Source organism: Tiliqua scincoides, chromosome 11 (genome assembly GCF_035046505.1).
Source record: "Tiliqua scincoides isolate rTilSci1 chromosome 11, rTilSci1.hap2, whole genome shotgun sequence".
NCBI lineage: Eukaryota > Metazoa > Chordata > Lepidosauria > Squamata > Scincidae > Tiliqua > Tiliqua scincoides.
Window position 1 is genome coordinate 9,347,852 of NC_089831.1, and position 23,983 is coordinate 9,371,834.

Consider the following 23,983-nt stretch of genomic DNA (forward strand, 5'->3'; position numbering starts at 1 on the left):
CCCAAAAACTGACGACACGCTGATATACTGATGAGCTGACCCTCGGTGGCAGAGAGGAGTTGCCGTCAAGTGGAGCGTGGGAGGCAAAGGGCCAGAGAGAGGCCAGACCAGGAAGGAATCCAGCTGGAATGAGGAGTTCTATGAAAGACGAGAACTATTCAATTGTAAAAATCCCTACGGGGGTTTAGAACAGCCTGCCTATGCAAACTGCCTTGGATTAAAGTCTGAGGAGAAATCTGATGACCAAAGAAAGGTGGTATATAAATAACTGTATAAATAAATAAAGAAATATCCCAGAAGCTTCTGCACAGTTCCACAGCCTGAAAGCTGCTGGGACATACTTTGCAAGCAGTGTCCTTTGTGCAAAACTCCATGACTAGAGAATGAGTGCGCATGGGTTAATGTATTCAGCTTCTCTTCCTGTCTGGGATGGCTAGCCCCTTCCAGGGTTGACATGTGCTTAGCAATTAGGCAGCCAAATCTGTTCATCTAGGTCAGTGGTTCCAAAACTATGAACCGAGGCTCCCTGGGAAGCTGTGGAAACCATCCAGGGGAGTTGTGGAATCCTCGTGAAAAAATCTACTGCCCGATACAATGTATAGGATTGTAGCCCTAATTGGGGAGCCATGGCCAATGGCCCAGTTGGTCAAGGGAGCTGCCAGTTGAAAAATTCTGGGAACCACTGATCTAGGTCAAAGGGGTGGGATGGAATGGGTGTGCAGTGATTGGCAGCCACATGCTGTCTGATTCCTATGCTCTGCTATCATGGAGTGGGCGGGGAAGGGGGCTGATGGGAATGTCCCCTGCAGAGACATTCGAAGCATTCGCCTCTGTTTTGCTCCCCCCTGCCCAGAATGACTCCAAAGGGGAGGGGACCCTTGCATTCTGTGGTGAGGCTTCCTGCAAAACTTACTGCTTTGCACCCCCTCGTGCTACGCCACTGAATGAGACTTGGTTATCATTCAACATGTGTAAGATTGCATTGATGGTTGATCTAGCGCTCCCCCAAGTGACTCATTATTCATGCCCAGAGTGTCATTTTAAATAGAGCAAAAAAAATCTGATACACCTTAGATTCTGTGGCCATTGATCCTGGCTGGCTGCAAAGCTGGGTGAGCAAACATGGCTTCTGGTAGTTGCAGGGGGAAATGAAGCCTCTACCAGCTCCCTTATTTTTTTTTTTTAGGGCTGCAATGACAGCCTAGTTAACATGAGCACCTTGAATTCAAACGAGGTAGCCTTACTGAAGTCTGTGGGTCTGAGGGTTAAACTAGCCATAACTTTCTTTGCATGGATTTTTTTTTTAATGATAAATAGTAGCCAGACTGGGTCCTGCACAGATTCAAACCACGAGAGGGAAGGAGGGCTTTTACCCTTCCCTCCTGCCACAGTCCCTATCCAGACTGCTGTACCTGTAGATGCTATTTTTTTTTTCAGAGGATGTCTCATTGGTATCTAAGAGAGTTCCCCCCCCCCCCCAACCTTGGTGAATAGCAGCCATTGGGAGGGAGATCTGGACTTGGACAGGGACATCTGGGAAGGACAGCCCTCCAAGATAGACCCAATCTGTGAGATGGGTTGATTTATTTAATGTTGCTATTTAATGTTTACAAAGGCTTATGAGAACATGCATATGGGAACCTGTAGCTTGACCATCTATATGCTTCCAAATAATGCTGCTATCTTCACAGGTGGTGGACCTGTGCCCTGGGGTGTGCCACTTGAAGTTGAAGGTGCTTCTTGATGCAAACATCAACAGCCACTTTCTATACCTGGGAAATAAACAGGTCCAGGAAAAGGAGAAGCCAGAACTCTGTTCCCTGATAGGTTCTATGTGCAGGGAGAGTGTGGTGTTGTGGGAATGCATTGCTCAGGTTGGTACAAAAGAGTGCTAGATGTGGGTCAGGACCCACTAGGTGGGCCTCAAGCCAATTTCAGTTGGGTCCCCATTCATTTCAATGTTACCCTGCACATGCCTGTTCTTGTCTGATCTCGGCAGCTAAGCAGGGTCAGGCCTGGTTAGTACTTGGAGGGGAGACCGCCTGGGAATACCAGGTGCTGTAGGCTTATACCATAGTCTTTCGAGACTGAAGGTTGCCAGCCATCTCCCTATACTGAACACTATCTCCCGATCTCTTCTGATCTCGGAAGCTAAGCAGGGTCAGGCCTGGTTAGTACTTGGATAGGAGACCGCTTGGGAATACCGGGTGCTGTAGGCTTATACCATAGTCTTTCGAGACTGAAGGTTGCCAACCATCTCCCTATACTGAACACTATCTCCTGATCTTGTCTGATCTCGGAAGCTAAGCAGGGTCAGGCCTGGTTAGTACTTGGATGGGAGACCGCCTGGGAATACCGGGTGCTGTAGGCTTATACCATAGTCTTTCGAGACTGAAGGTTGCCAATCATATTTTATTTTTAATCGATTAGACTTGATGCTACCATGGAATGTGACTGCATTTTGGGAAATGTTACAGATCTATACTTTTAACAGGCCACTATGTATAGGGTTTTTAACAATGATAATCAATGGGGCTTACCCCCAGTTAAGTGTGGATAGGATTGCAGTCTTTCAGATGTTTGGGGCATTATTTTTTTTAAACAGATCAGCAACTGCTTTGGAAGGGTTGATAGGGTTGGTTTATCTATCTATCTATCTATCTATCTATCTATCTATCTATCTATCTATCTATCTATCTATCTATCTATCTATCTATCTATCTAAACTTATTGTACTTATTGTAAACCTTTGATTTACTTACTTACTTAATTAATTGATTCATGTAATTTTGTTGTATGGGGAGTGTTACAAAGTTTCCTGCTTGATGTCACTTTGAACCATGGCATCACTTCCAGGTTAATGGCATCACTTCCAGTGGGTGCCGGCCGATTGTCATTGTAAAAGGTGGATCCTCGTGTTAAAAAGCTTGAGAACCGCAGTGCCAGAGAAATGGTCCTCTTTTAGAGCCAAGGATTCGCTAGCTGTCGGCCTATTTGCATTGCTATGATTCTGTAGCTGACGCAGGTCCCAATCCTCTCCGACCTTCCAGTGCTGACGCAGCTGTAATGCAGACCCGAGGCAATGGATCAAGTGTTCCCTTACCTTGAGGAGGCCTCTGAGACTGCCCTCCCCACTGTAGAGTGCAGCACACACCCTGTTGGCAGGACTGCATGGGCACTGGAAACATGGATAGGATTTGGCCCACCCACGGTGCAGGGCAGGATTGTGCCCTTAAATGGACAACTAGCAGGTGGGATGGCTACCTATGTCTGCTTACCTCCATTGCTTCTCCTCTTTGCTCTCTCTTACTTTAAAAAGGGTGAGGTAAATGGAGAAGAAGAGGAAGTGTGGAGAAGAGTGCTGAGCTAGAGTGTCTCCCACATCTCTGACACTAACCCAGCACTCTCCTCTACGTTCCTTCTTCCAGATTACTGTTCTCAGTTTACTAATATGACATTAGGCTAACCTTATGGCTTTGTCTAAGGTGCAAAAGAGAGCGACTAAGATATTTACGGGGCTGGGGCACCTTCCTTATAAGGAAAGGCTACGGCGTTTGGGCCTCTTCAGCCTAGAAAAGAGACGCCTGAGGGGGGACATGATTGAGACATACAAAATTATGCAGGGGATGGACAGAGTGGATAGGGAGATGCTCTTTACACTCTCACATAACACCAGAACCAGGGGACATCCACTAAAATTGAGTGTTGAGAGAGTTAGAACAGACAAAAGAAAATATTTCTTTACTCAGCGTGTGGTTGGTCTGTGGAACTCCTTGCCACATGATGTGGTGATGGCGTCTAACCTGGATGCCTTTAAAAGGGGATTGGACAAGTTTCTGGAGGAAAAATCCATTACGGGGTACAAGCCATGATGTGTATGTGCAACCTCCTGATTTTAGAAATGGGTTATGTCAGAATGCCAGATGCAAGGGAGGGCACCAGGATGAGGTCTCTTGTTATCTGGTATGCTCCCTGGGGCATTTGGTGTGCCGCTGTGAGATATAGGAAGCTGGACTAGATGGGCCTATGGCCTGATCCAGTGGGGCTGTTCTTATGTTCTCTTTGCCCAGTTTCACACTCCTGCTGGTGTTTTATCATAGAATCAAGCATCAAAGCACCTGCACACCCCCAAAGGCTTCTGCAAAATGTGCTTTGTCAGACCATTCCCCACACCCAGGTTTCAAAATTGGTCATTGAAAGTTAATTCCTCCACTTTTGTTTTAGAAAGTTCTCTTTGCAGGGAGGAAGAGGGGGAAAAAAAAAGTGATTTATCTGAGCTCCTAGACCAGACAATCAGAAGAAGTGATTCATTTCCAGCATGCCAGAATGAACTAGTGTGGTGCTTTGGAAGAGAATATCATATGAAATAGGATTTTATGGTATTTCTGAGAAATAATGAGCCTTTTCTCTAACATGTTCTATTCAGATGCCTTCTAATTATGCTGCATTGCTCACGATTATTGCTGGGTGCTGTAATAAAAATGCCATATGCTTAGACAGATTACTGCCTGCCAAGGAACAAGAGATAAAGAATGTGTGAAGAGGCACTGGTGGAAATGGTCGTATATTGTATGTCTGAAGGGAGGAAGACATGATCTTTCAGGGAATGGATTGCTGGGTCCTACACAGTGTTTCTGGGGAATGTGTATTGCTTTCCCACCCTCTCCTATGCGAGTTTCACAAGAGAGTTAAGTTAGTATCATACTCTTCATAGGTTGGGTGACAGTTGAGTGTAGGACCAACCTGTCCTTGAGGCCAACAGAGCTGGTTGCCGGGCAACTCAATCCTAACCTACGCTGGAACAGGTAGGCCATTTGGCCTGCACTGTATCAAGTGCATGGTTGGGGCTGGCTGCAGTGCATCCCAGAGCAAGAGTATAGATATCCCTTACCCCAGGTAATGCAGCCCAATGGGGCTATTTGGATCTAAAGAGGGGTGGTGCAGATCTGAGCAGCTCAGTATTAAGCCGGGCCTCCAGGGAGCAGGCTCAGAATCTGGTCTGAGTGCAGGATCCTGGCTGAACCCCCCTCCCAAGCCTCACCTGCCCATGGGCCCACACTGGCATCCTTCCACCAGTGCAAACTCACCTGTTCTGGCACTTGCTCTGCCTATGGCTGCAATCCTAACCTCACTTTCCTGGGAGTAAGTCCCATTGAACACAATAGGACTTACTTCTGAGTAGACCTGGTTAGGATTGTGCCCTATGTCTGCTTACCTGTCCTCCTCTTCTCTCTCCCTGAATTTAAAAAAAAGACAAGGGGAATGGAGAAGAGGAAGAAGTGTGGAGAAGAGGAGAATGCTGGGCTAGAGTGTCTCCAGCATCTCTGACACTCTAACTCAGCCCTCTCTTCTGCTCCATTTTCCCACTTCCACTCTGAAACCAGGAAGTGGATGGCAGATGAGTGATGATGGTGACTTTTGGTTTGCAACTTCAGGAACCTGGAAGTGTTGGACTGACCCTGATAGGCAGGAGTGAACTATGTGATTTCTGTATTCAAAGGCTAATGACTAAAACAGATCACCTGAAATGGGAGATCAAACTATATACAGGCATTCCTCCACACACAAGCTGCAATCCTATACATACTTACAGGGAGTAAGCCCCGCTGCTGCTTACTTTTGAGTAGAAATGGCTAGGACTGCACTGTCAGTGCACGCATGAGGAGGGAGTTCACTAAGTAGCCTCACCTCCCATGCCAACGCACCAGCTAGCCATGCCCCTAAAAATCTCCATATTCAGTGTTGTTCGGTGCTGAATGTGCTACAATTTCTATGCATGATTTGTAACTTGGTCAGTGCATTCACTGAGCATGGAAGTGGAATTGCCTGAAGAGGGCTAAGGGACCAGTTCTATCCAATTTTCTAGTGCCTATGGGGTATGCACTGTTTTCTGTGTTGGGGAGGCAGTCACAGAGGCCTCCTCAAGGTATGGGAACATTTGTTCCTTTACTTCAGGGCTGCATTGTGGCTGCACCAGTGCTGGAAAACTGGATAGGATTGGGCCCTAAAGCAGTAATTAAATAAGCCTGAGAGTTCAAATAAAAGGGGTGGAGAAAGAAAATGAAAAGAAGAATAATATGGGGGGGGGGATAAAGAAAGAGAGAGTTGAAGATCTATGATACATCTAGATCTAGATCAGGGGTGTCCCAAGTTTTTGGCAGGAGGGCCACATCATCTCTCTGACACTGCGTGGGGGGCCGGGGAAAGAAAGAATTAATTTACATTTAAAATTTGAATAAATTTACATAAGTTTACATAAATGAATATATTAAAGATGAAATATAAATGAACGAAGGTCTTGCAATAGCTCAAGGCCTATAAAAGGCCTTGCACAAAGCAAAGCTGGCCTTTCCTTTGCTGCCACTACTGCATCACGGACGTGAAACAGCAAGCACTGGAGGAAGCCCTCATCCCACAGCTCACACAAAAAGGTCAAACAGTTGCCTTCACGCTGAGGGCAGTTGTGTCGGACCAGTGTGGGCTGCAACAAACCTCTGGAGGGCCAGAGGCTCATTGGAGACTGGGGGCTCCCTGAGGGCCGCATTGAGAGGCCACATGTGGCCCCAGGGCTGGGGTTTGGGCACCCCTGATCTAGATCTATGATCCTGTCTTCAGTCTTCTTTATCCAAACAACTCACCTATCAATCCATCCAGATTTTCTTAGGAAATGGATGGCACAAGGTGTGGATAAAATTTTAACAGGAATATATAAACGAGGAAAAAGTTTGAGAAACCAACTGTCTAGGGCAGGGGTTCCCAAACGTTTTAGCACCAGTACTCACTTTTTAAAATGATGCTCTATTAGGACCCACCTAGCTTTATAAACTTTTTTAAAAAGGAGATATAGAAAGAAATTTCTTCGTATTTATAAGTAATAATAACAAGAAAGAAAGACCCACAAATACGTATATAGCTCCCTATATTTACCCAAGCTTGCAACTGCAGGAGCTCAGCTCCTTGCAGGGATGTTAGCAGCTACAGTACCTGTATTTTTGAATGACTTCAGGGCTTGAGACAATTAGTTAACACCGTGGTTCTCAAACTTTTAGCACTGGGACCCACTTTTTTGAGCACTGGGACCCAGTCAGGACCCACTGGAAGTGACATCATTAGTAAGAAATTTTTTTAAAACCTAGGCTGTGATCCTACCCACACTTATTATTAACAGTATTTATATACTGCTTTTCAACTAAGTTCACAAAGCGGTTTACAGAGAAAAATCAAATAACTAAATGGCTCCCTGTCCCAAAAGGGCTCACAATCTAAAAAAATGCAAAGGAATACCAGCAGACAGCCACTAGAACAGACAGTGCTGGGGTGAGGTGGGCCAGTTACTCTCCCCCTGCTAAAAAAGGAGCACCCACTTGAAAAAGTGCCTCTTACCCAATTAGCAGGGGTTACCCTGTTACCCAGGAATAAGTCCCATTGACTATGTTGATAAAAGCATATACTTAGTAGCCTGTTAAAAGTACGGAGCTGTAACATTTCCCCAGATGTAGTCACATACCATGACAGCAACAAGTCTAATATATTAAAAATATTGAATAAAATATATTAATAATATTTAATAAAAATATATTAAAATATATTAAAAATTGAAGTGAATGGGAACCCACCTGAAATTGGCTCGTGACCCACCTAGTTTGTCCTGACTCGCAGTCTGAGAAAAACTGAGTTAACAGATCTTTCCGTTACCCTTTGGTGACCCGCACCAAAAATCAGGTCGCGACCCATGGGTGTGCCCCGGCCCACAGTTTGGGAACCACTGGTCTAGGAATCTAGCAAAGATATCTAGCATTCTTCTCTTCCCTCGGCCTTCCTCAGATTGGAGGATATCATATTTGCCTGGCTATCCAAAGTGTTTCTATAAATTGGTGCCCATAACACTGTCCCCATTTTTGCTGCTTAAGCCGTAACAGATTAATCTGCAAAGCCAGGCGGCCACACATTTTCTTCTGTACTGTAAATTACCTGCTTCAGTGTTGGGCACCGCTCGGCAGATGCTGCCAACATATGGCTGGTTGAGGGCTGCCAGACACACCTGTTGTGTCCTGATGGTGTGCTCATTTCAAGGGACATTGCATCACGGAGTGTGTTGTAAATGGAAGCAGTAATTTCCTCTGCATGGTGATCATCGTACAGGAGATGGGTTCCTTCCCTGAGCATATAGTGATCCAGGCATCTGTGTCTTCCCGTAACACAGGAAACAAGAAAAGTGGGAAGTTTCCTAGAGATAGGTCATGTGCCATGTGGGAGTTGGTGCCAAGATATGGTAGCTTCATTATGATGTGGTTTGAACAGGGGAAGTTTATCATCATGTGACGTGGCGCCACTGGCTTAGCTTGAGAGGGGCAGTTGGTGCAGCCTGCCCCCCCGTGGCATTCTAGAGGTTTTACAGGCTCTTCGCACAGGTGTGCACGCACTGCACTTGCCAGCCAAGTACCTGGAGTGGTGAGAATAGTGAAGAATGGTCCTCCCACCCACCCATAAGCTCTGATTGGCTCCAAATCAGACCCATTCTGGAAGTCTGGGGGTGTGTAAAATGATGACCGGGGGGTGATGTCTCAGCATAATCATGTCACCCTGCATTCGGCATCAGCCAGCCCTACATCAGGCACCATGGAAGAATGGGTTCTTCTCCAAAACACCAGAGCCAACGAATCTGGTGGGATCTTCTCATCTAGGTCCCCATCTCTTGCTACTCTTTTGACACCTGAGCCTCTAAACCAATGGCGACAGCAGCTTTGTTGCAACCCACCTGAGACTGGGTCATGACCCAACTCTAGGCCATTTGTTGAAAAAAAAATAAATGAACAAAAAAATAGGTCTACACTACAATTACTATGTGTTTTTTTTTTCTCTCATTGCTATGCCTTCATTCTGACACTGTAGTCTAGTGGTCTCCAAACTTACTGCCATCTGTTCTGCCAGATTCCCAGTCCAAGCTCTGCCTGGAGAATTATGCCCACTTTTAGCTAATTAGCACCCCTTTTTTACCCAAGAATGGACCTAGTTCTGCCTTGCAGTCCTGCTGGACCCCACCTCCAGGGTAGCTCACCTGTTCAACCTGCAGAGGTCCTCTCTCCTGCCAGCAGCCTCCTGCCACTACAGCAGCCCCTTGGTCCTCAGTAGGTCTTGGGCACAGCAACCACACCCCAAACTCCAGTGTCTCCAGCAGTCTGTTCCAGCAGTCTCCAAAGTCCATTCACCAGTCAGTCCATCAGCAGTCCATTAGCCTTCAGTTTCTCAGTCCATTAATCCAGTCTCCCCTTCCTCAAACTTTCCTCCTTCTGCTACCCACAAACCCTTCCTGCCTCAGGTGTTCCTTATATCCCTGAGGGCCCTATTGCCTTCAAGTGGCTGCAGCTGTGCAGCACACTCTGCTGGATGCCCAGGCCTTACCCTTAAAGGGGCCACTGCTGACACCACACCCTACCTCCTTGCCAGATCGGCTGAGATTCCAATACACCACCATACCACCCTTCATACGTCAAGTGCAGAGCTTGGCATCCAGAAATAATTGGTGATATTGTGAGGATGCAATGGCATCACCCCAATCACTTCCAAGTTGTGAGACCACAAAGTGGCCCTGAAAATGGTGATAAGGCTCAGGGTGAGCAACTGGGATCTTCAAGCTATGAAAACCTCACACACAGGCACTGCCTGCTGAGCCAAGCCTCTGCTCCATGATCTTTAGCTTCACGTTGTGTTCTCACTGCCTTGCAGTGAGTGTCCTGCGACACCCCTGTCCTTTCACCACCCCACCCCATGGAGCTGTAACTCACGGTCTGAGAACCTCTGCTCTAGGCCACCACTCCCCTCTCCTCTGCTCTTTCTCTTCAGCTCCATTCTTCTCCTCCTTTGTGAAACTATGTAGTAGGAGGAGGTCAACTGCCTGGGTGGCAGCTGACATGACACTGGGTGAGTGGGGTTACATTTGATTCCACAGCCTCAGGCACTGGGAGATCTTGGGCCAGCCCAAGCAGCGGACCTGCCATTCACTGAATGGGGCAAAGGCCCCGGACACGGAGCCTCGCACGACTCTAGGACCATGCGGGAAGCCGTCTGAGACTCCCGACATGGTCGGAAACTGTGCTTCTAGCTTGAGGCATGCCTCAGATGGCTTTCCTGGTTGGTCCTGGAGCCACGCAAGGCTCCGTTTCGCTACAGGTGAAGGGGGGGACCGCTTCGTGTGGGGGGACTCCATTGTGGACCTTTGCCCCAGAGCGCCTCGAGAGGAGGTCCATCACTGGCCAGCTATTTTCAGAAGCATGAAAAGGAATCCTTTGAAGCAGTCCTCAAACTCCAGGCTTTTTCTACGAGTGCATTCCTGCAGCTAGATCCTTTTATAAGATCTCTTCAGACCCTTGCATTATGAAATCTCATCTACACGCATTATTCTTCCACAAGTAATTCCATTTCTCTTGCAGAATAAAGTCTTTGGAAATCCTTCTGGAGCCCAATTTTCACGTTCATTAATTGATGAACGCTGTACGTTTACAAGCGAATCTCTTCACCAAGTTTGGGAGAGTGAAGTCTTTCATGTCTGGCGACACACACACACACACACACACACACACACACACACACACACACACACACACGCACGCACAAGGCACACCAGGCCCAGTTAATTTATCTTTTCCAAAGAGTGTCCTAAATCACAGAAATCCGCTTATCCCATTTGCATTGCTATTGAGGCTTTAAATGAAGGAAAGAAAAATGGAGGGGAAAAAAAGCTTTCAATCACAGATCAGATAATATTTTTGCTTTCAATATTCATCCCTTCTCATGTTGCTTCCAGGGCCTAAGATTAAAAACGGCAAATTAGGTTAAAGGATTAAGGGAGAGCAAGCCTTTCAAAAGAAGCTACGCTAGATTGGATTCTCCCTTGGTTTGCACCTTTCAAAAAGCATCCGCCGCTATCAAAGGGAGGCTTCCATCACCGCACGTCCTTGTTGTGTTCAAAAATTGAGGATCTAATGACATCTCTCAGAATGAATCCTCATGCATGTCAAGCATAAGACTCCTGGACTAGGTTCAGGGCCAACCCAACCATACCTGCTTCAGGTCATTGGGGGGGGGGGGGGCCTGAGGCAAACTGGCAAGGGGTTTCTTGCAAATTTTCTGCTACCTCCCCCAACCTACTGCTGACCAGGCCTTACTACCTGGACACCAGGGCTGGGTTTAGCCTGACTGGGCCAATTTGACTCAACCGGTCACTGCACCTGGGGGGACCCTGCGTTGTGGTGAGGAGCTGGTTGGCTGGCACCTTGCATAGAAGTAACCCCCCATGCCGAGGTCAGTAATAAGCCTGATTTTGAGCCAATTGGAAGCAGCAGTGCACGGGAAGGCCCCAAGATCAGGCCCGATGAAGTTGGTGTTGATGGGCCAGTGATCTACTTCTGGGTACCTGGCTCTTGGGCCACTGCTGCTCATTGTGGTTAAATGCAGGGGGGGGGGGACGGAACGTGCAGCAGCCATGCAAGGACTGTGTTGTAAGGGGGGCCCACAAGGACCATGCGGAAATGGGCGCCACACCTCCTAAGGCCAGCCCTGCTGGACACTGCCACATCTTTTCTGCTCACGATCCTTGAGAAGCAAGTGAGAAGATGGGGGGGGGGCAGTTTACTTTCTCCTATGGTTTGTTTGGCTCTGCAGCTGAGAATCATGGCCATAGGGCTTGAAGAGACAGTAGCTGCTCTTGCAATGATGTTCATAGTGGTGCTCCTGGAAGGACATTCCTCAAGGCGTTCTGCACATTTTCAAAAACAGAGTCATTTTAAAGAGGGTTGGCAGTCATTTTAAATAGGGATGCACAAACCAATGGGTGACATCAATAGGTCATACAGGTTGAAGACCCACAATCATCGGGGGTCCACTTAGGCTAACCCTTGAACTCTTCAGTTCTCTCTAGTGTCAATGGCAGAGGTAGCAGACAATGCACCAATCAGGGAGTGGGAAGAGGGCAACACAGGTGAGGGGAGACACTCAGTATAGGACTATGGTCCAGGCCTTGCAGCAACTGTCAGCATCAACAGCGCAGAACCATTCCAGTGTCCAAGCTGAAATGTTATCCATGTTCCAGGTCAATGTCCACAAAAGCTGAAAAGTGGCAAACCAAGAGTTCAGTCTCTCACAAAGACTTGACTGCGTCCACAAAAAGGTCAAACCTTTGTGAGCATTGGCCACTTGCAAAGGTGTGCAAAGGGTGAACAAAGAATCTTGGAAGGGGGTCTGTTCACTTGCGTAGGTTCAAACTTTGACAGGCACATATGTGCTCTTCGTGATTCTGCTCATACAATGCTTCCAACATCCTCCAGCTGGCACCAAAAAAGTGAAATTTGAAGTGATTTTCACAGTTCCTCCCAAAGAGAAACATCTAAACATTTTAAAAATCAAACAAGTTGAATAAGACATGCCTGATTTTGCAGGGGGTTCTACATGTCCCTCAGCACTACCAAGCAGAGCCATATACGCTGGGCCTTCCTCATCCTTGAGCTTGGCCTCTCCGGATTTTAAGCTTGGCATCTGTGAATTTCAGTATCTGCAAATGCTGAGCCTACACTGGAGGGCCTCAGAAGATCTCCCAGATGCATAAGATCATAAGAAGAGCCCCACTGGATCAGGCCATAGGCCCATCTAGTCCAGCTTCCTGTATCTCACAGCGGCCCACCAAATGCCCCAGGGAGCACACCAGATAACAAGAGACCTGCAAGGCTTCCTGGGAATTGTAGTTAAGAACATAAGAACAGCCCCACTGGATCAGGCCATAGGCCCATCTAGTCCAGCTTCCTGTATCTCACAGCGGCCCACCAAATGGCCCAGGGAGCACACCAGATAACAAGAGACCTGCAAGGCCTCCTGGGAATTGTAGTTTAAGAACATAAGAAGAGCCCCACTGGATCAGGCCATAGGCCCATCTAGTCCCACTTCCTGTATCTCACAGTGGCCCACCAAATGCTCCAGGGAGCACACAAGACACGAGAGACTTGCATCCCGGTGCCATCCCTTGCAATGTGATCAGAGGACCTCTCAGATGCCTCCAGAAGTCACATTTGGAGGTATTTGGAGGCCTCCAGCTGCAGATTTAATTATAAGTGGTATTTGTTATTTATGGGGGTGTCCCTGGAACAGGTTCCCCACAGATACCATTGCATAGCTCAGTTCTTTTCAATGAAGTACTTCATAGTGCTGTCCACACAAAGTTGATTTTGTTTAAAAAAAAATCATAAGAAAACCCCAAATAAAAATAGGATATTTATGCAACCGTAGTACAAGTTTCTCCTAACTTTACCCCAAATATACCATGTGGCATTTAGCTGGATATGTGACCCAGCTGGTGTTTCCGCACCATGAAAGTACAGCATGCCCCGAATCCTGAGAAAATGAATGGAAAACTTTGGACCACCCATCAGCATAAGATGAGCCATTGAATTCAAGCAGAAATGATTCTCCATTGGAATGTTGTACGGCAATTAGCATAGCTTCTTATTAGCTGCTGTTCTGTTTCTCAGTCTCAGCAGAAGGTCTTGGATGTGACGCAGAATCTCAACAGCTGCCGGTTTTGGAATGAGCTGAGAGTTTGTCCCCAGCTCAGGCAGGAACGCAATGATCCACTCTGAAATGGGTCCCCAACTGACTGGCGGCACCAGCTGTCACCAAAACCAGCAACTATCAATCCCCTGTCATTGCCCATCCCGCTCAGCCAAACGCTGGAGATGTCTGAATTGTTATTGATGGCAGCTCTAGAAGCAGGACGCTCGACCGAATGCAAGCATTTGTCATCGTGAGTCAGTTTTCAGCCAGCAAGACAAGAATGAGACCCTTCAATTTCAAAAGCTAGAGGGTCACAAATGTGAGTAATAACCTCTACTGTCCAGTCTCACTCAGTCCTTTACCAGGAAGAACTTCCACTTGTATATGTCCTGGTTGCTAAGGGACATTGGGGGAAAGAGTGATGCAAACTTTTGGGTGTTTTACTGGGAGTATTCCCAAAACACTAAGGAATTTTTCCCATCTCACTAATAGACCCAGCTGTCCTCCAATCTGGACACACAACCATTCCTGACATGTGCCTTTGGATGGCTCACTGACCACTTGTGGTCATTAAGAGATCTGATGACATGTAATAATCTGAATTCTTGCCCAATTTCCATTTGGTTAATCATCTTCCTCTTGTCAAGACATTCTTCCCAATACGTGATGTAGATGTGATGGGAAACAGTCAGGAAAAGCCAGCTGTACCCATATCCAGGCCCAAGCACTAGGTTGGAGATGGAGTTCATCAGCCCAAAGTCCTAGGAACTGCCACATCCATGCCTGGAATGTCAGGTGTCCTGGATCCTGCTGGAGTAAGGTGTGCTCTTGGACCTCTGTGGGCCAGTGTCTCCAGCCTCATCTTGCTGGGAGCCATTGGTGTCACCAGGGTTGGCGTCACCCAGTGCAGGAGGCCAGTGCTTCACCCCCATGATGAACCACCTCCCATGTAGTGGGTAGGGCAACATCCCAGGCCACCATTGCCCCACCCTGCTTGGTTTTCTTGGCTGTAACTTTTGATAGAATAGAGAAATTTCAGTGTGGTTTGTTTCATTGCATTCTGCACAAAGTCACACATCAAATGCTGTATTACATGATGGAATTATTCGAAAATACCAAAATTTTGGCCAGTAGTAGTGTCACGCCTCCCCCATGTGCATGACCCAGTACGGCCTGCACTCCCCCATGGACGTTACTGCTGGGAGCACAAACAAAATCAACTGGAAAGGCCTAGGAACATGGCTGTCGCCTTTCAACTGCTTCCTGCACAACTGACTTTTTTTCCATTGATTCTCAGAATTGAACCTTCTCAGCTTTCAGCTATGGATCCAATTAAGGACTTGAAATATAGCACAGCAAAGGGCTGGTTACTTGATTTCTTTACATTTAATTACTTGTCGTTTTGGAGCCGGAAAAAACCAACATCTCTGTGATTGGATCTCTGTAGGGCCATCAGATGGAGAATGGGTGTCCCTTGTGCACATGTGAAAGTGAACATGTAGAGGTCAAGATAATATGGCTGAAGTCCAGGATCTGTGACTGTGCTATTTGGACCGATGCATTTTGGACTTTGCATACATATACACTGCTTGAATGTTATGGCTGTTTAGTTGCTAAGACAATTCTCAATTTCTCCTTGGAATAATCTTCATTAAAAAAAAAAAAAAATGGGGCCAGTTTTAAACAGAATTGGTCCTGGTTCCACTGAAGCAGTGGTTCCCAAATCCCTACAGGGGAGTTGAGAACCAGGTAAGTGTTTGTGTGGGTGGGGGAGGAAGTGGGAAAGGGGGTAGTGATGGTTCCTCCATTCAAATGTAACTCACCTCCATTCGTCCATCACTACCAAGGGGCTTGTTTGTTACCTGATGGGCAGAGCTGGCCTCTTGCGGGCTCCTGGAGGGCAATGTCCTCTTTTTATTTATTTATTTATTTATTTATTTATTTAACTATAATAAACATAAAATACATAAACAAATACATAAACAATATTCTAATGGTGTAGCAAGAGCGAAGCCAAAAAATTCCTGCTAGTTATATTTTAGATACATAAGGTCCAAACATTAGCAAATGGTAGTCTATACCACTATCTAATCCTTCAAAACCAATCTTCAAATGCATAATACATCAAATCGTTGTCTTCTCTCTGTTTCAAAAAATCAATAATTGGTTTCCAATTTTTCAAGAAGTTTGTTGTTGAGTTCTCCTTAAGTAAAGTTGTGAGTTTGTCCATCTCTGCAAAGTTCATAAGTTTTGTCCACCATTCTTCTATCGAGGGTATGTTTATAGTCTTCCAATTTTGAGCGTAAAGTATTCTGGCAGCGCTTCTCATATACAAAAATAAAACTTCATTTTTTTCTTTCCACATATTCATCTGTCATACCTAATAAAAATACTTCTGGCTTCAACTGTATATTTGTTTTTAAGATCAACTGTATATGTGCATGAATTTGTAACCAATATTTTTTTTTACTTTTGAACACGTCCACCACATGTGGTAAAAGGTTCCCTCTTGTTTCTTACATTTCCAACAACTATTGGACATACTTTCATACATTTTGGCTAATTTACTTGGTGTCACATACCATCGATAAATCGGGCAATGTCCTCCATACTGTATATACAACCCTGACCTCTGATCAGCAGTTATTTCCAGTTTCCCCATGAAAACAGAAGTCGCTGCTGATTGGAGATAAGGCTTGTTTACATGGAGGACATCAGAGGGTGCTGTGAGCCTCCGGAAGCCTGCAAGAGGCCAGCTCTGCCCCTCAGGTAACAAACAGGCTTCTTGGTAGCTACAAAGCTGCTGTCGCAACAGTGACATCGCTGTTATCCCTCAAGGGGAATTGCTCTGCCCTGCTTCTGGATCCAGTGGCGGGTCACAACCCACCAGCCTGAACTAAAGATATTTACATTTGAACGGAGATGAGAAAGTGTGAAGTTTGCTGAGCGAGACAGACAATTGGACCCAAATACAGATTCCCCAGGTAGAGCTGTACTTGTCTTCTGTCTACTACATTCTCAATGGATCCAGTTCCCAAGATGACCTTCAAAATGAACCCTGATACTGTCATTCACCAAAGTGTACTTGTGCACAACAATTCCGTACCTGGGCACAGCATAGCACGAGAGCATCGCACGAGACAGCAACACTTTGCTGTCACTTTATATCTCTGACACATATATGCAACGTGAAGCGCAACCCTAAGCTCTCCTTTGGCCGGCGCAAGTCCCTTGTGCTGGCCTGAGAGGGTTGTAGATATGCCATAAGGCACATTTGTAAATGTGTTTTAAATATGTCTCCTTGTGAGTCGGGGAGGCTGGTGCAAGGATGAGCACCAGTCACCCCACGCCAACTGCCCCGCACAGGAGCAGGACCTGGGACTGGTAAGTTTGTGCCTGCCGAGTCAGGCCAGCACAGGGTCTGGGAAAGGCAGGTGAGAGCAGAACAGAAGTTTCTGGAACATTGCCAATGTTTAGTAAAGAGAGACATGCTGTTGTAGATGCCTTTCCCCACCACACACGCCCCTCTTTCATTTCCAGCTGTTGCTCTACCAGCTGTCCCAAGTGAGGCCATTAGTGAAATTAGAGTTTGAGAAACCAGAAAAATACCTTGTGGCCTCCATTTACATTCAACCAGTTAGAGCAACCAGCGAGACAGTGATAAAATCCAAACGCCGACCAAACAGGAGGCTTTAATCAAGGACGCGAGCTGCTGTGGACTGTGTAATTACACCTGAATCACCTTACGATCAATGAAGGCAAGCAGCGTGAATTCATGCGCGCGGCACCGAGGGCATGAGATGGCAGCTGTTGGCTGGGCACAGTAACACTTAACCGGAGAGATCCTCCGCTGTGGAGACCACAGAGAGAAATCCAGAGTCCTTTTCCACTGGAAGATGCCAGGTGCTCAGCATTATTGCAGACGGAGATGGGCTAATTGGACCTGTGGCTGTAGAACGATTTCGGTGCTTCAACAAGCCTATCCAGAATTTGTCAATCAATACCAATCAATAATCTTTTATTGGCATAAAAAAAATCATAATCCAAGAATAGGAAATTCCCAGAAACATGATATGCACATCGGTGAGACTCATTAGATCTTTTGCTATGTATCTCCAATACATTTATTTATTTATTTATTTATTTATTTATTTATTTATTTATTTATATCCCACCTGTCTATCCAATGAAGGGCACTCAAGGCAGCTCATGATTTGTTGTTGGCATCCTTCAGTCTCAGAAGACTATGGTATCACGCTCTGAATAGTGTTCTGGAACAGAGTGTCCTCTCCAGTGCGCGAAGCCTGGGTAAAGTAGGTATGGAGGATAGGCTGTTACCCATGCAGCAAATCCCCCCTCTCCACGTCGCTGGAATGGTCCAATGGAAAGGCAGAGGCCAATACGGTTGGTTCCAGCGGCATCGCAGGAGGGCGTTACGGTTGTCGTAAGAGGCGACTAAACAGCCACTAAGTAGATGGGACTCGTCAGCCTGGGAAGGCAGCTCATCTGAGAGAAGGAAAACTCTGATCCCAAACCTCCACTGCCTTGTGGCTACATCCAGTTATGGAAAAGGCTTCAGGAGTCAACCTTGAGGCAAAATTCAGAGCCGGAGTCCCTGAGGCAGTTCACGGCTGAACACAGTCACGTTCTGGCAACTCCTGCGACGCCGCTGGAACCAACCGTATTGGCCTCTGGATTTTAAAAACATTTTAAAAACATTTTAAAAACATAAAATGTACCCATATATATATAGAACATTTTTATTCAAGTTAAGAACAATCACAGCAATCACTGGAGACGAGGTAACAACACACACACACAAATCACAGTATCACTGGTAATACCTGTGAAGATCGGGCCTCAATGTATATCAGTACATGATATATAAAAGTCTATACCTTCTCAAGATGTATCAACTATTATCCACGGATTTTTCATCTGCGGATCTGGCTCAACATGGGTCCCAGAAAACATGGGTCCCGGGAAAAACATGGGTCCCAGAGACCCGCGTTGAGCCAGACATGGCTCAGCTTGGACCTTCCAGGGGTGAAAGGTCTGCCCCCTCCATTCCTCTCACCTCCGAAGTGTGTACTGAGCTCTGAGGAGGTGGGCCTCCCCAACACTCAGTGGCCCTTCAAAGTGCACTGAGAGGCCACTGGGTGGAAAACCAGAAGTGATGTTTCAAGGCCTCAAAAGGCCGTCGGAGGGCTAGGGATCCTCAAGGATTATGAGCACCACCTGTATATTGGATTTTTGCAGAATCCAGAATTTGGTCTTTGGTCAGGGATCAGGATATGCCTACAACCTAGACAGTGTCAGCCTTCAGAGGTGATTCTAGATTCACATTTCCATTCTCCATTTCCTCTCTGCTGGCTTTCTGACAGCCAGTTGAGAATTTTTGCTTGTTTGGAAAACATTTTATGCATTTGACCTTCGGTGCTGTTGCTGATTCTTTTCTGATAGTATTTAATTGAGTTATACTGGTTTGGAACCAACGTTTAAGTGTTACATTGATGACGACGACAATATTTAAATCATTCTAAATAGCAAGTAAATATTTTACATCCAGTGAAGAACTACTGAAGCAAGAGCCGCAAAAGTAAAAAAAAAAAAATCAATAACCACAACATTATGGTACGTTAAAGGAAGGAAAGAACCCTGGGCAACTCCAAAGTTTGGACCTCATTGGAAGTCAGTCAATATGGGTGCTGGCCAAGTAACCTGGCTTTTCAAAATCCGGGCATAGCTACTGAGACTGAGAAAAAGCTCAGTCCCTGGAGGCCATCTGCTTAGTTCTGATGGCACTTAGAGAGGTCCTCAGAAGTTCTTAATGACACGTAAGTTCATCTATGAGCAAGAAGTTCTTTAGATATCCAAATCCCAAACCACTGAGTTTTTGGAAGGTTAAAAATCAGCACTTTGAATTATGCCCAATAACAGCCTGAGAGCCAAAGTAGAGCTTTCAAAACTGAACAGATATGTTCCAGTCAACCTATCCAGGTCAACTGTCTTGCTGTATTTTTTTTAACCATATGAAGGATCAAATCCTACCCAATTTTCCAGCACTGATGTATCCCATGCCAAAGGGGTGTCTGTTGTATTCTCTAGTGAAAAGGCAGTCATGGAGGCCTCCTCATGGTAAGGGAACATTTGTTCACTTACCTGGGAGCCCATTTCAGTCTGCAATACTGCTGAGCACTTGGTGTCTTCCACAATAAAAGAAGGGGGGGCTGCATTGCAGATGCATTGGCCCTGAAAAGTTGGACAGGATTGGGCCCATAGCGTCCTAGAAGACCAGGCTACAAAGCAAATTCCCCACCTCCCCATACAATATATTGCCACACTCAAATCTGGATATGACATAGCATAGCCCACCTGTAGGTCTATTAAATAAGTAGGACATTGAACTGAAGAGAGATTGTAGGCTTCATTCTCACATGGCTCGGCTATTCGGAGAGTTTTAACTTCTATCTCTCGTGATACACAAACAATTTCTCAGATGCCACCTCTGGGATTAGATTAGAAACCCGCCTGAGCTGTGCATTCAAAATAAAATCAATGCCCAACAGGATATATTTGCCCCTCCAGCATATTTGTCTAGAAAAAAGCAATATTCAAATGGAAGCATTTTATGCATGACTAATGCACATCTATCTGGAGTTAAAAGAGGAGTGGTAATTCTTTCCACACCAGTTCTCAGCTGGCCTAAAGGTATCTGGTTAGGATGAGAAAACATCCCCAAACATTTTCTGTTTGACATTTCCGAGACTTTTTCCCTTTATTTTTTTGTTCCCAAAGGTTTAACGCTTTAATCTTTTCTCTTTTTTTTTGGCCATCTCCTCAAGCCTCCCAGGTTTTGCAGAGATGGATTTTGATGTAATTTAGAAGTGCAAACGATGTTGCTGATTGATTTAATCAAAGCAGTTGTCTTTCCACTCCCCGACCCCCCTCCCCCCCAAAAAAAATCCAAGTGTAAACAGAGGAACATCAGAAACAAAGAACATTGAAAGGGAAAGAGGATAAAACTAAATGCATTGCCAGCGACAGCTGCTTTTGTGGAAATAAACAGAGGAACATCAGGTAAGGAACAGACTCAAGCAGGGAGAAAAATATGTTGACACTGCACAAGTCAAGATCGCTAGGCTTTGGCATCAAAAAATATCAGAGTATGCAGCCAGGAAAAAAAAAAAAGAAGTTCTCTATTCAGATTTGCTGTTATACAATTCCTCCCACCACTTACCCAAAGGGAGTGAGTCATAGCTGGGGAGGGAGGAGAGAATACACAAGTTCTATGCAAAATGTCATAGAATCATAGAGTTGGAAGGGACCTAAAAGGTCATCTAGTCCAACCCCCCTGCCTGTAGCAGGAAATCTTCCTAGAGCAGTATTGTTGAGCCTCTGCTTGAAGTTCTCCAGTGAGAGAGAATCCACCACCTCCCTTGGGAATCTGTTCCACTGTTGAACCACCTTTACCATCAGGAATTTCTTCCTGATGTTCAACTGGAATCTCTTCTCTTGTAGCTGGTGTCCATTCTGTCCAGTTCTACTCTCAGCAGCAGTTGAGACCCTTCTTCCATATGATAGCCCTTCAGGTATTTGAAGAGCGCTATCATATCCCCTCTCAGCCTTCCCTTCCCCAGGCTAAATATACCAAACTCCCTCAATTTAGGATTTGCTCTCCAGCCCCCAGATCATCCTCATTGCTGTCCTCTGAACCGGCTCCAGTGTGGCTGCGTCTTTCTTAAAGAGGTGCCCAGAATTGGACACAGTACTCCTGGTGAGGTCTAACCAAAGCGGAATAAAGCGGAACAACAACTTCTCACTGTTTGGAAGGCATGGCACTACCCATGCATTCTAAAATTGCATCTGCCTTCTTTGCAGTAGCATCACACTGCTGGCTCATGTTCATCTTTCGTTCTACTACAACTCCAAGACAATCATAGAATGTCTAGTTGAATCTCTGTTGTCTCTATTTGGGATGGGGTGGGCTAGCACTGTGATCCAGGTTGTATTATCCTGTTCTGGGTTGCACTCCCTTTGAAGGAGCAGATCTGCAGATGGGGAGCGCTCCAGGACCCAGTCTTGTACCTGGTTGCCCAGGTGTCAACTATAGTCCAGGATGCTTTTGTCCAGTAGGGCAATGCTCCTGCAATGTCCTTAAGAAAGGACAGAATGTCTGTCCAACCTGACTATATTTGTCCATGTGTCAGTCACGTTACATTTGGAATACTGCAATACACGGTACATGGGCCTGCCCTTGAAGGTTGTTTGAAAACTTCAAATAGTGGAGAATGCTCTTGCATGATTGTTGTCCAGCACAAAGTGTGGTGAGCACATCGTACCTCTGCTTTATCATCTGCACTGGTTACTGGTCCAGACACAAATCTAGGTGCAGGTTTTGACTTCTAAATCCCTAAACAGCTTGGCACCAGACTGCTTAATGGACCATCTTTCCCCATGTGGGGCCCATGACCTGAGATCATAAGAACAGCCCCACTGGATCAGGCCATAGGCCCATCTAGTCCAGCTTCCTGTATGTCACAGCAGCCCACCAAATGCCCCAGGGAGCACAACAGATAACAAGAGACCTCATTCTGGTGCCCTCCCTTGCATCTGGCATTCTGACATAGCCCATTTCTAAAATCAGGAGGTTGTACATACACATCATGGCTTGTAACCCGTAATGGATTTTTCCTCCAGAAACTTGTCCAATCCCCTTTTAAAGGTGTCCAGGCCAGACGCCATCACCACATCCTGTGGCAAGGAGTTCCACAGACCAACCACATGCTGAATAAAGAAATATTTTCTTTTGTCTGTTCTGACTCTCCCAACACTCAATTTGAGTGGATGTCCCCTGGTTCTGGTGTTATGTGAGAGTGTAAAAAGCATCTCTCTATCCACTCTGTCCATCCCCTGCATAATTTTGTATGTCTCAATCATGTCCCCCCTCAGGCGCCTCTTTTCTAGGCTGAAGAGGCCCAAATGCCTCTTTCGATTAACTGAGAGGGCTTCTTTTTTGCCCCCCCCCCCAGCAGAAGTACATCTGGTGGTGTAGTACAAGAGAGGGCCTTCTCTGAAGTGGCACCAAGTCATGATACGCTGTGCCCAAGTGGTTCCATCAATTTCACTGTCTTGGTGGCAGCTGAAAACATGTCCATTTAGGCTTTCAGCCCAGTCCTAACCAACTTGGTTGGCAACCTTCAGTCTGGAAAGACTATGGTATAAGCCTACAGCACCCAGTATTCCCAGGTGGTCTCCCATCCAAGTACTAACCAGGCCTGACCCTGCTTAGCTTCTGAAATCAGATGAGATCAGGCATGTGCAACTTGCTACACACTAATGCAGCAGCACTGGCACAGCCTCCAGAGGCCTGCTCAGGCTTGATAGTCGGTGCAAGTCTGAGTTGATCTGTGAAGGTGGACCAGGCCTGAGAAGGGGGCTAGGGTTTGGTGTGTGCTACCACCGCTGGACCTAAGCTCGACCGGACCTGATCTGCGCTCCTCCCGTCCCTGTCACCACCGCATTCTGCAGGATCTTAGAGATTTCAGTAAAATTTATTATAAATTTTAAACCCCTAAAATGGAAAGCAATCAAAATGTGTGCTTAAAAAGCGCATGTGCATTAATGGCCCAAATGGATCTAATCAGATTTTCATATAAAATTGAACACTTGTAAGTGTACAAGCAAGACTAGAGTAGATTACCCTAGTCCGAGGGGCCCTTAGACGCAGGGCCCAACTGGAAGCAATTGGTCCAACTGACTTAGTCAGTCCTGCTCTCGGAGCAATCAGACAACAAGATATCTCTACACTGTTGCCAGTCCCTTGCACCTAGCATTCAGAGACAGGTTACCTCTAAAACCCAGAGCTTGCCAACAGTCATCATGACTTACCACTACCTGATTTATAGCTTACATCCGGGGTCTCCAAACCCTAGCCCAGCGGCCAGATGCAACCCGCAGCAAATCTGGTCTGTAGCCAATCTGGTCCCCTAAGAGACTCTGGCCCACTTGACAACTCCAGTCACATCCAGAGGGTGGTCTAAGGGTCTAAAAACATCACTTCCTGGTTTTCCCAAAAAATTGAAGTAACTTTTTGTGCCCTTTAAGTCAGGGAGGTCTCCCCCAACCTCAGAACACAGTCTGAGTGTTTCCCATGATGTGCTGGATCTGAGGTATTGACTCCTATATATTTAAGTAAGCTGCTTGGGGGGGAGGGGAATGGGGGAACATATGAGTGTGTGCCTTATTTCTGTGGTGTGTATTGGTACTTGGAAAAAAAAATCAGTAAATTTGAGCCCATTCATTTATTTATTCATTCATTCATTAAGTTCCATCTCTAATGCATTTATTTAAATTTTATATTTCAATTCCCCCCCCCCGGCCCTTGACACCATGCCAGATATTGGTTGCGGCCCTCTGGCTGAAAAGTTTGGAGACCCCAGGC

At 46.1% G+C, this 23,983-nt stretch overlaps 1 pseudogene; it reads left to right on the forward strand.

The window, feature by feature from the left end:
• The first annotated feature begins 2,248 nt into the window (after positions 1-2,248).
• Positions 2,249-2,371, forward strand: LOC136662980 (5S ribosomal RNA; annotated as a pseudogene).
• Positions 2,372-23,983: the final 21,612 nt, after the last annotated feature.